Here is a 10,630-nt window from a genome sequence, read left to right on the forward strand (position 1 = left end):
GAATGGGGGGTGCCGGTTAGTCAAAAATTCTGATTAACTAAGTTATACTTACCAATGGAGGGAGGGAGTTTAGGTGCAGGAGGGGGCTCCGGGCTGGGAGTTGGGGTGTGGGAGGGGGTGCAGGGCGTGGGCTCTGGAAGGGAGTTTGGGTGCGGGAGAGGGCTCGGGGCAGGAGGTTGGGGTGAAGGAGGGGTTTTGGGGTGCTGGATCCCTGTCCCTGCTGCTCCTAGGTGGAGTTGTGGCCAGGGAGCTCTTCATGCTGCCTCCACTCGCAGGTGCCGCCCCTGCAGCTCCCATTGGCCATGGTCCCTGGGCAATGGATCTGTGCAGCCAGTGCTCTGGGCAGGATGGGAGTAGCACCTGGAGCTCCCATGGCCGTTCCTCTGCCTAGGAGCAGCAGGGACATGTTGCCGCTTGCAGGGAGCCACCTGAGGTGACCTCCGCCTGGAGCCAGCAGCCCAAAATGCCAGTTTCTAGAGCTTCCTGGTTGTTAAAGTGCCAGATAACACAGCTTTTGCTGTATCTACAATGGTCTGAAATTTATGAGCCCTGAGCCACTCAGCCTCCTTCAGCCATTGCGGTGGCCAAATGAACAAACAAGTGAACAAAGTTTGATTATCCAGGATTGCTTTGGTTCACATTATGCTCCAGCTGGACTCTGGAGCCATTTATGCTCTGCAGAGACTTTCCTGTGTCTGTATCCCCAAGGTAACCTACCCGCTGGTACACCACTGCTGGTAGCCCAGCTGCCTGACTGACTCTGATACACGGGGAGCTCAGCTGCATTCTTTCAGCCCCACCATCCTTTCCCCGGGCTACACACTCAAGGAACAGCTCGTGGGAAGAACTCCAAAGAAATGTTCTACGGGAAGATGACTCAGGGGAGATTTTCAAAGGCACCATTGGCAGTCAGGGGCTAGACCCATAGAGACATTTAGGCAGCTCACTACCTCTCTAGGCACTTAAATCCAAAATTCAGTTCCCCCAAACCCCTGCACAGCTACCCCCTAATATTGTAGATACCTAGATTCTCTAGGCATCTATGTTTCCACCAATGAAGTCCCTAAAAATCTACCCATGAGCGCATGTATATCTGCCTCTGTTTTGATGCCCACCACTTATCTCCTGCCTAAGTCCCAGTGGGATTGTCACACGATGTATTCCCCCACCTCACTCATCTGTGGGGCCTGATCTGGTAGGATTTCTAAGAGACCCCCTAGCAGCTCCATGCTGTGTAAAGCAGAGGAGGTGCCTCCGCTGTGACCTTTATCCCACCGCTCAGAGCACTCAGCCAATATGCGGGAGACCAACCTTCAAATCCTCACCCCCACCGGCCTGATTCTGAGCAGAGATTTGAATCCATATCTGCCGCTTTGCTTGGGAGTGTGGTAGCCACTGGGCTACGGAGACATTCTCACGCTCCTTCTGGCGCAATGACTATTTAATTATCCATAGAAAGAGGAACAGCTTCAACAGGAGCGCCGGAGAGAGCCCAGCTCTGCACTACCTCATAGTCCTGTGGCTAGGGCGTGCTCCCAAGGTGCAGGAGATCGCAACTCCAAGGCAGGCTGAGGTGGGATTTGAACCTGCTGCACTCTAGGTGAGGGCACTTGCCTCTGAGTTAAAGGGGGCGCTACATGGACCACTGTTTGTTTTTTTTTGGCAGGGTTTCGGTGCCTAATTCCAGGAGAGGTTTCGTGGCTGTGAATCCTGAGCAGAGATGGGCGTGCCTCTCCAGCCTGGATGTGGACTCCTAAAACTGTTCGAGGGGTGGAGCTTAGGCAGCACCCCTCTTCTCTGCATTTCCGATTGGCTAGCTCAGGCAGCTCTCTGTTCAGCTTGAGGGCTTGTGTGGCTTTAACTCTCTCCCTGTATTATACAGGGAGCTTGAGCACCTGTGGCTGGGCTGCAGACTCTGCATTAGGCAGCAGGACACTGACTGTGAGGCATTGCGATGCTGAGCCCAAGTCCCCTTTGTTCACAGTCCCATTTGCCCCACAACTGTCCATACAACTATTAGGAGCACCAGGATGCATTAAGACTTGATTACCCCACGACTGATTTATTTAACGACTTGCCAGGGACGTCTTGGACATGAGAATTTGCCCGATGTTTTGATACACTCTGATTCTATTGACATTATGATAACACCATTTTTAAATCTAATCTGAGAAGCTCCCCTGGCTTGTCCTGCAGTTATTCTAAAGCGTGATTTAATCATCGTATCCGGAGCAGGAAAATCTCCCCTGGGGGGAGGATCACCTGTGATATTTAGTCTGTTCAAATCCCCATGCAGATTGCAGTATGGGGAAGAGACCTCGAGAGCTTTAGATCTTTATGAATGACTATCAGTCCCCAGTTAGGACAGTGTAGGTGCACTGAGGTGGGTGGGCTGCCCCTTCCCTACCCTGCAGGACACACGTACGGGAGGCCGCCCTCATTAGGATATCTGTGCCCCTAGCTCCCTGCAGCCTAATTATACCTGCCTCCCAATAGGATTCTGCGGAGTTGGGGAGGGGCAGGGACTTATCCAGCCTGGCTTGGGGTCTGTTTGCTGCTTTCACCCTCTTAGGCTCACCCCCAACTTCCCATAGCCCTTTATGTGTCAAATATCACCCCTCCTTGGGGTCTGGGTGGTTAATAGAAAGTTCAGAAGGGAACCCCCCCCGTATCCTCGCCCCGCACACTCTCTCTCTCTCTCTCTCTCTCTTCCTAGTTGCAGCAAAGAATCCTGTGGCACCTTATAGACTAGCAGATGTTTTGCAGCATGAGCTTTCGTGGGTGAATACCCACTTCTTCGGATGCAAGGAACAGGGCCCCATCCTCCCTGATTGATCTAACCTCGTTATCTCTAGCTTGCTTCTTGCTTGCTTATATATACACACCTGCCCCTGGAAATTTCCACTGCTTGCATCCGAAGAAGTGGGTATTCACCCACGAAAGCTCATGCTGCAAAACATCTGTTAGTCTATAAGGTGCCACAGGATTCTTTGCTGCTTCTACAGAACCAGACTAACACGGCTACCCCTCTGATACTCTTCCTAGTTGGGCTCCCAGCTCGTGGTGCAGGGCTCTGGACCTGTCCTTCCTCAGGCTTTTGCTAGTGGGCTTGTCTGTTATGAATCTCTGAGTCCTGCATTCCCCAGCCTTTGGGGAAGTCACACAAACAAAGGATACAAGGGCCTGCTGTCCATACGCACCTTTGGTACGTGCTGAGCTCCAGTTCGACACTGGAGCGATTCACCCTCCACCAGTTCTCTGCAGAGATGCCCCTGTCTCTGTATCCGCGAGGTAACCTGCCTTCTTGTACACCACGGCTTACAGCCTGGGGCTCAGCTGCCGGCTCTGACCGTGAGACGCGTGGAACTCAGCTGGATTCTTTCAGCTCCACTGAACCAAGCAAAGAGACTCCGTGGACCCAGGCTCCCCCGGGAGTAGAAGGGAACTGCTGAATCAGTCTCATGTTTCTGAGCCATCCAGCCTCATTACACTTCCTGTCCTAAGTTAAACTGGGCAGGGTCAGTGGTCCGGTCAAGGGCCCATTTGGGTTCCCATAGGCATTCCTCAGTGCCACTGACACATTAAACAGGTTCTGGGGAGGACTAGAAGGGAGTTTTTATCTGTCTATGGGAAAATGTGTTGGGGGAAGATTTTCAAGATGCACAAATGACAGCTAGATGTGTAAACCTTGCTGGCAAGTCTATGGGGATATGCTAGGCGTCCCGATGATTTGCAAAAGATCTAATGTTTTCTTCTGGCCTTAAAAATGGAGGAGTACAAGGATTGTGTGCTAGGAGCATGTGACTAGACCCCACGGGTGCTGGGAATAGAAAGGCAGCTTGAATTCAGCTAAAGAGTGGTTCTCCATGTCTCTTTCGGCTCAAAGGAATTTAGGCACCCAACTTTGATTTAAATCAATGGGAGTTAGGTGTCTTAATACCTTTGAGGAGCTGGGCCCTTTGTTCCTAAGGAAATGTTGATAAATTGGAGAGATTTCAGCGAAATGCTAAATTATTAAGGGATTGGGAAACAAGTCTGACAGACCCCAGGAGCTCAATCTGTTTAGCTAAAAAAAAGAGAAGGTTCAGGGGTGACCGTCACAATCCATAAATATCTACATGGGGAAGAAAACTTTGACGAGGGGCTCTTCAGTCTAGCAGACAAGGTGTAACAAGACCCAATGGCTGGATCGTCCCTTGACATTTTCACAGTTCCAGCACATGCAGAAACAATTCTCCCTGCTTCAGCTCCAGCTACCCAAGTCAGAGGGAATTTATCAAATGGAAAGTTAAGAAAATAATTCAGTACATGAAAACACCCCAGCTGTAACTAATGAACAGGAGAGTGTGGAGAAGAAGCTACGTGAGGCTGAGCTGCTGCGTCATGAAGACCTGATGGGGTTTTGTAGGTATGACTGTGAGAGGGAAGGAATTAGCCACAGATGCAGGGGCCGCTTCCCCTGCCAAAGAGAGACTTGAGCATTGCACATACTATAGGTCTGTGGTAAATTGTTCAAAGGTGATCTAGGGCTAAATTCACAAAGAAATGTAGGTGACTCAGAAGGGGATTCACAAAAGCCAGCATGCTGGGCTAAGCCAGCCCTCTCTTGGCATTAGGTGCCTATGCCAATTTTGCAAGAATCTGCAACTCCCTTGTAACTGGTAGGCCAGGGGGTAGGGTATGGTACGCACCTAGGACACATGAGGCCCCTGGATTCAAGTCCCCTTTCTACCTGAAGGGAAAGAAGGGATTTGAACAGGGAATCTGCTACATTTCAGTTGTGTGTACTAACCACTGGGCTAGAGGATAATCTGATATGGGGCTGTCTTAGCCTCCCCTCTTGAAGCTGTTCCACTGTGGAGAAATAATTATTCTTTCATTATTTATTCACTGTGCATCAGCTTCGCAGAGGGCTCTGCAGCCCTAAAGTTGAGAAGTGAGTTACGCTCCAGGGTGGTCAGAACTTGAAGAGCCAGTCCCAGGAAGAGGGCTGTGAGACTGCAGGCTTGAGGGGCAAGCTGCAGGCCAGGGAGGCCAGGACTGGAAGCAGAACATACAGCGGTAGGAAGGAGAGACAAGAACATGTAGGCTCCAAGAAGAGAGGGCTGTGAAACCCTGACACTAAAAGGGGAGCTGAGTACTCTGACAAGGACTCCCAAGGGAGGGGAAACGTTGTTTTGAAGACTCTAAGTGGATTATTTTGGGACTCCAAAGGAAACTGAGGCAGGGTGCATGATGGGTCAGTTCAGGCCACACCTTAGGATGACACCTACCTATAGGAAGCAAAAATGACTCTTCTCCTGTGAGGGAAGTTGAAAGAGCAAAGAGACATGGGGTCTGGGAAAAGGGGGATGGTCATTGCCAGACGCTCCCCTCACCAAAATGCCTCCTGGCCAAAGGAGAGGAGAACTAGGGTAAGATCCTGGCCCTGCCAATGTCAATGACAAAACTCCCACTGATTTCAGTAGGGCCAGGGTCCCCAGGGGTCCTACACCTCTTCCACTGAGAACACTAGCTTCACATACATATGCAAGAGGGAGCGGCGTTAAGGTTGCCCAGACAGATTTAACATTGCCATTTGCTGCCTTTGGAGTGCTCCGCTGTCAATAGTGATTTCTTGTAGGCTTTGGAACGGATGAAAACCTTTCAGCCACTTTTAGTGAGCTTGGGCTTTTATCTGAATGACCGATTACATTCCCTACATTTGCCCTTCGTTTCATCTCTCTCTCCCATCTGCTCTGATGCTCTCAGCCGTGGACAAAGAGAACCGGCCACCGCACCCCAAGTCAGTGCTATGCTGTCTGCCAGTGTGTGTGCTGGGCAGCCCGCAGAAAGGGAACCTCTTGACAAGTAGGGTGACCAGATGTCCCGATAAAATCGGGACCGTCCTGATATTTAGGTGTTTGTCCCGCGTCCCAACCGATCTTTGCTCAGGATGCGATTTGTCCCGATACTTCGCTCTGCCGGCAGCACTCGGCTTTTTTTTTTGCTCCACCGGCGGACCCCCCCCACCACGTGTCCCGATATTTTCTCCCTCTCATCTGGTCACCCTATTGACAAGAGGCATTTGCACAAAGGGAGAGAAGATCCCACTCTGACGTGGACAGAGGGTGGGAATGGCAAAGACTAGGGTGGCATCTATTGAGAATCCCCTCCTGAAACAAGGGTTCTGGGAAAGGGTATAGTAACATGGCTGAATCTAACACATTATTGGCTTCCTGTTAAGGTGTACGGGGAGGAAATGGGGACTCTGAGGCCTGTCTCATTGCATTGCGATGAGAAGGAGTCTCTCCCCTCTCTGCTGACAGATTGATTCGGGCCTGGATGACAGTGGCTAATAAAAGCTAGAATCTGATAGGAGTTAGGTGGCCATTACATTAACAGTGAGGTCCTGGTCTGAGTTGATAGCAAAAATCACTGAGCTGACACAGTGAAGAGAGATTGAGTGGTCTCAGCAGAGAGGCTAAGCACTGAACTAGCCTCTCCCCACTGGAGAGGGGCCCTCTGGGGAGAACTGGAGCACCTTGGGTGGGCAGGTGGGGAAGCATGTACCTGAACTATCCTGGCATCTATCCCCACAATGCAACTGGCAACCTTGGTGGGGGTCCCAGCGGGGCAGTGAAGGCCTGAGTGGGCTTTGCAGACTGAACTCTGCCCCGTGCCCTAGAGGTGATCCCACCAGGTTAGAACCCAGGCACGCTGGGCAGGGGCAGGCAGTGTAAGGGAGCTTTTCCTCACATAGCCTGTGTCCATCCAGCACCTTCCACCAGCACCACATTCACTGAGAGAAAGTGAGGGGACAAAGCCCACCAGGTGCTTCTCTTTCTCATGAGCCATTTTGCAGACACGGAACTGGGATAATTGGCCTTTCCCTGGGCCATCGGTAACAGGCCTGTTAACGGGCCATTGGGCCCACTCTGCACGAGACCCCTGAGAGACGAGTGACGCACACAGCACATGCCAAGGCCAGATCTGCTCTTATTTAATGAGAGGAGTGAACAACATTTCTGCTAAACAGTCGGGAACCCGCTGCCGCTGCTGCTCCTCTTCCAGGGCAGGTGGAGCCCTCCGTGCTCATTTCCCCTTTTTGGTGGGGATACAGCAGATCCCTTTGCAGCTTGCATAGGTGTGTTTTGATGGCAGCTCATATTTGCCACATTTGTGGCGGCACAGACCAGGACAGGTCTTCTTCTGCCCATAACCTGCAGTAGACACAGAGAGAGAAAGCGAGTCCAGGGTTAGGTAAGAGAAAGGCTCTGCGCTCACACTCACTTAGGGTTGCCAACTTTCTGATTGCAGAAAACCGAACACCCTTGCCCTGCCCTTCCCTAAGTCCCCACCCCCACCCCACCTCTTCTCTAAGGCCCCACCCCCACTCACTCCACCCTACTCCCTCCTTTGTTTACTCTCCCCCACCCTAGCTCATTTTCACCTGGCTGGGGCAAGAGTTTGGGATGTGGCAGGGGATGAGGGCTCCCGGTGGGGGTGTGGGCTCTGGGGTGGGGCTGGGGATGAAGGGTGTGAGGTACAGGAGGGGGGTCCAGGCTGGAGGGTGGGGCTAATGGGTTTGGAGTGTGGGAGGAGGCTTTGGGCTGGGGTGCAGGACGGGGTGAGGGCTCCAGCTGGGGGTGCGAGCTCTAGGGTGGGACCAGGGATGAGGGATTTGGAGTGCAGGAGGGGGCTCTGGGCCAGGGATGAGGGGTTTAAGGTGTAGGGGGGGGTCCGGGCTCAGGAAGGGGGTTGGAGTGTGTGTGTGTGGGGTTAGGGTGCAGGCTCTGAGAGGGAGTTTGGGTATGGGAGGGGGCTCAGGGTTGGGGCAGGGGGTTGGGGTGCAGGAGAGGATTTGGGGTGCAGGGTCTGGACAGAGCTTACCTCAGGTGGCTCCCAGAAGTGGCTGGCAAGTCCCTGTGACCCCTAGACAGAAGCACGGCCAGGCAGATCTGCATGCTGCCCGCACCAACAGGCCCCACCTCCGGAGCTGCCATTGGCCATGGTTCCTAGCCAATGGGAGCTGTGGAGCTGGCACTTGGGACTGGGGCAGTGTGTGGAGCCTCCTGGGCCGCTGCTGTGCCTAGGGGTTGTAGGGACATGCCGGCCACTTCTGGGAGCTGTGCAGAGCCAGGCCCGGCAGGGAACCTGCCTTAGCTCTGCTGTGACGCTGACCAGACTTTTAATGGTCCTTTTTCGACCAGGCCTTCCGATCGAGAACCAGACGCCTGGCAACCCTACAGTCAGTTCCCACCGGAACAGCTCCCCCAGTGGCTCAAGTGCAGAACTGATGGGTGGGGCTTGGCTTTGGGCTTGAGTCCACACAGGACAAGACCCTCCCATTCATGCTCAATCCCAAGAGAGGAGACCGACGGGGAAGCTGAATGGCAGTTACTTGCCCAAGAGGGGAAGAGCTGCTCACCTCACCAGCGTCTGCCTTCCCCTTCCTGAGGCCTCTCCCGCTACATGGTTAGCGTCCCCCTGGAGAGCACCAGCCCAGCACCAGCCCCTCCATGAGATCTGCCCCTAGATCTGCCTGATGTTCTGAGAGACGCCAGAGTCAGTGATGAGCTGGGGGAGGGATCTTGGGAGAGCCCCTTGGAAAGGAAAGTGGGGTTCCTGGAGTTCTGATGGCATCTCACGGTGAGAGACTGACTGGCCAGGGGCCTGGTGTCTGGGAGTGTCCCCCAGGACAGGCGAAAGCAGACTGCAGTTAAAGCAGGGGGGACTTCAGAGGTGGAGACAGAGCAAGGAGTGATGGGGCTGGTGGGGAGAGAGGGGAAAGAGAAGGAAGTGGTGGGACTCCCAGGGCTGGTGGGAGGTGGGTTGGGATGGGGAAAATGAGAGAAAAGGGGGAAAGATGGTGGAAAAGGACGAGGGAGTGGGAGAGATCTGAGGCGGAGGAACAGGGAGTGGGTGGGGAAAAGGAGAGGGGGCTGGTGGGGAGTGGGAGAGATGGAAGATGCCCCGTGGGGGCAGCAGAGTGAAGGGGAGAGAGTAGCGTGAGGTGGAAGAGGCAGGGTGGACAGAATGGAAACCAGGGAGATGGAAGAGGGGGAAGGACAGTGGGTGTGGGAGAGAGGAGAGGATGGGCAGGGTTTGGGGGAAGGCAGAGCGATGTGGGGAGGGGAGATTTACTTCTGTGGAACCTCTAGCAGATCTTGGCACTAACAGCACAGTGATGGTGGCAGAACCCAGCTCCTGCCCATTTGCACACACTGTTCTGGGAATCAAGTGGGGAGGTTGGTCATATTCACTGAGGCGTAAAGTTAAAGGAATTGGGGGAGGGTGGTCCCCATTGGTCTTACAGCTGTTTCAGGCTCTGAAGACACAGTGAGGCAGCATTGTTACACCTGGTTCGAGATTGAGATGTGGAATCGTAAGGGGAAAAATTGCTTCTCTTGTGCTCCCCCAGTGACTCTGTGGCAGACAGATCTGATCTGTGAGCACACTCTGAACTGCACTATCCAAGGGGGCTGCTGGGACATTTTTGGCTTATATCCTAATTCAGGCTGAATTTTTGGGAGTGGGAGGCTGGAAGGGCAGCACAGATTCTTTTCTCTGAAGCAGAGTCCTCCCTAAAACCAGATCCCACTGTTCAGTCCTTCCCTTTGGAATTTGGGGCCAGCATTCTTGCATTCGAATGCTCACCGTCAGGCTCCTAAATCCATATCACAGCACCTACATAAAAATGGCCTAATTTTCAGAAGGAACCCAAAGGAGATGGGGGCACTCAGGACCTCTGGAAATCAAGTCTGTTTGATCTTTGTGCCTAATGTGGATCCAGGTGTTTAACGTTAGGATCACAGCCAGGGGTGAGAGTGCTGACTCCGGATGTCTGAGTTCTGATTGTTGGAGGGAGGGTGGAATTCTCTGCTTGTCTTTATGGGAAACCTTCTTACACAGAATCCCATAGTGACTCGCTAGAGAGGAAGCCAGAGAGTCAGATGCTCAGGGCTGTCTATCAGCAGCTGCACATCAAAAAATGCACAGATAATTGGACACCTAATTTGTGCTCACAGTTGTCCTGGCACAAATTGTCCACACAACACCCCTGAATACTGACTGAGAGCCTGAGTCCATAATGTTACCCTCAGATCCCCCTCTATTGTCCCTATTTCTACCCCACAGAGGTTGACATCTCACCTGGAGTGGCCAAGGAGACCAGCAGGAGAACAGCAAACACAAGGTAGAGGATCCTCATGGCTGGAGGTCGGCTGGGATCTCAGCAAGTGTGGAGAGAAGAGAAGTAGAGAGAGGCTGGATCTAGGAGCGGTGAAGTGGTGAGGCTGGGAATCCTGGTATTTATAGAGAGTTTGCTGACAGAGAGCAGGGTGCTAGGGGAGGAGCATGAACTCAGTGATCTCCAAGTACGCGTCGTTCACTGCTTGACACGCTGTAATGTCGCTCTGGCCCAGTGGGCCCACTCACAATGATGCAAACCTGCCACGTACTCAGGACCCATTGTTCACTGCCCATCATGAGGAACGTGCACCGTTCCCTCCCACACATGCACAACACCCGGACGTGCGGGAGGATTTCTCCCTCCTTCACATCCGGCTCTCAGAGGTTAGAGGGAATTTGACAAATTTCGTGTTACTTCCCAAATAAACAGAACGCCACCAACTGTAGCTCTACTGAA

General features: G+C 53.0%; 1 long non-coding RNA gene across 1 annotated transcript; it reads right to left on the reverse strand.

Annotated features, from left to right (window-relative positions):
* Positions 1-6,965: 6,965 nt before the first annotated feature.
* On the reverse strand, positions 6,966-8,854 carry LOC120400182. Its single transcript, XR_005595581.1, has 2 exons — positions 8,411-8,854; positions 6,966-7,202 (listed from the first exon to the last, which is right to left on the reverse strand). It is a non-coding gene; the product is annotated as an uncharacterized LOC120400182 (long non-coding RNA).
* Between the last annotated feature and the right edge of the window lie 1,776 nt (positions 8,855-10,630).

This window comes from Mauremys reevesii, linkage group 3 (genome assembly GCF_016161935.1).
Source record: "Mauremys reevesii isolate NIE-2019 linkage group 3, ASM1616193v1, whole genome shotgun sequence".
In the NCBI taxonomy this organism is placed as follows: Eukaryota; Metazoa; Chordata; order Testudines; family Geoemydidae; genus Mauremys; species Mauremys reevesii.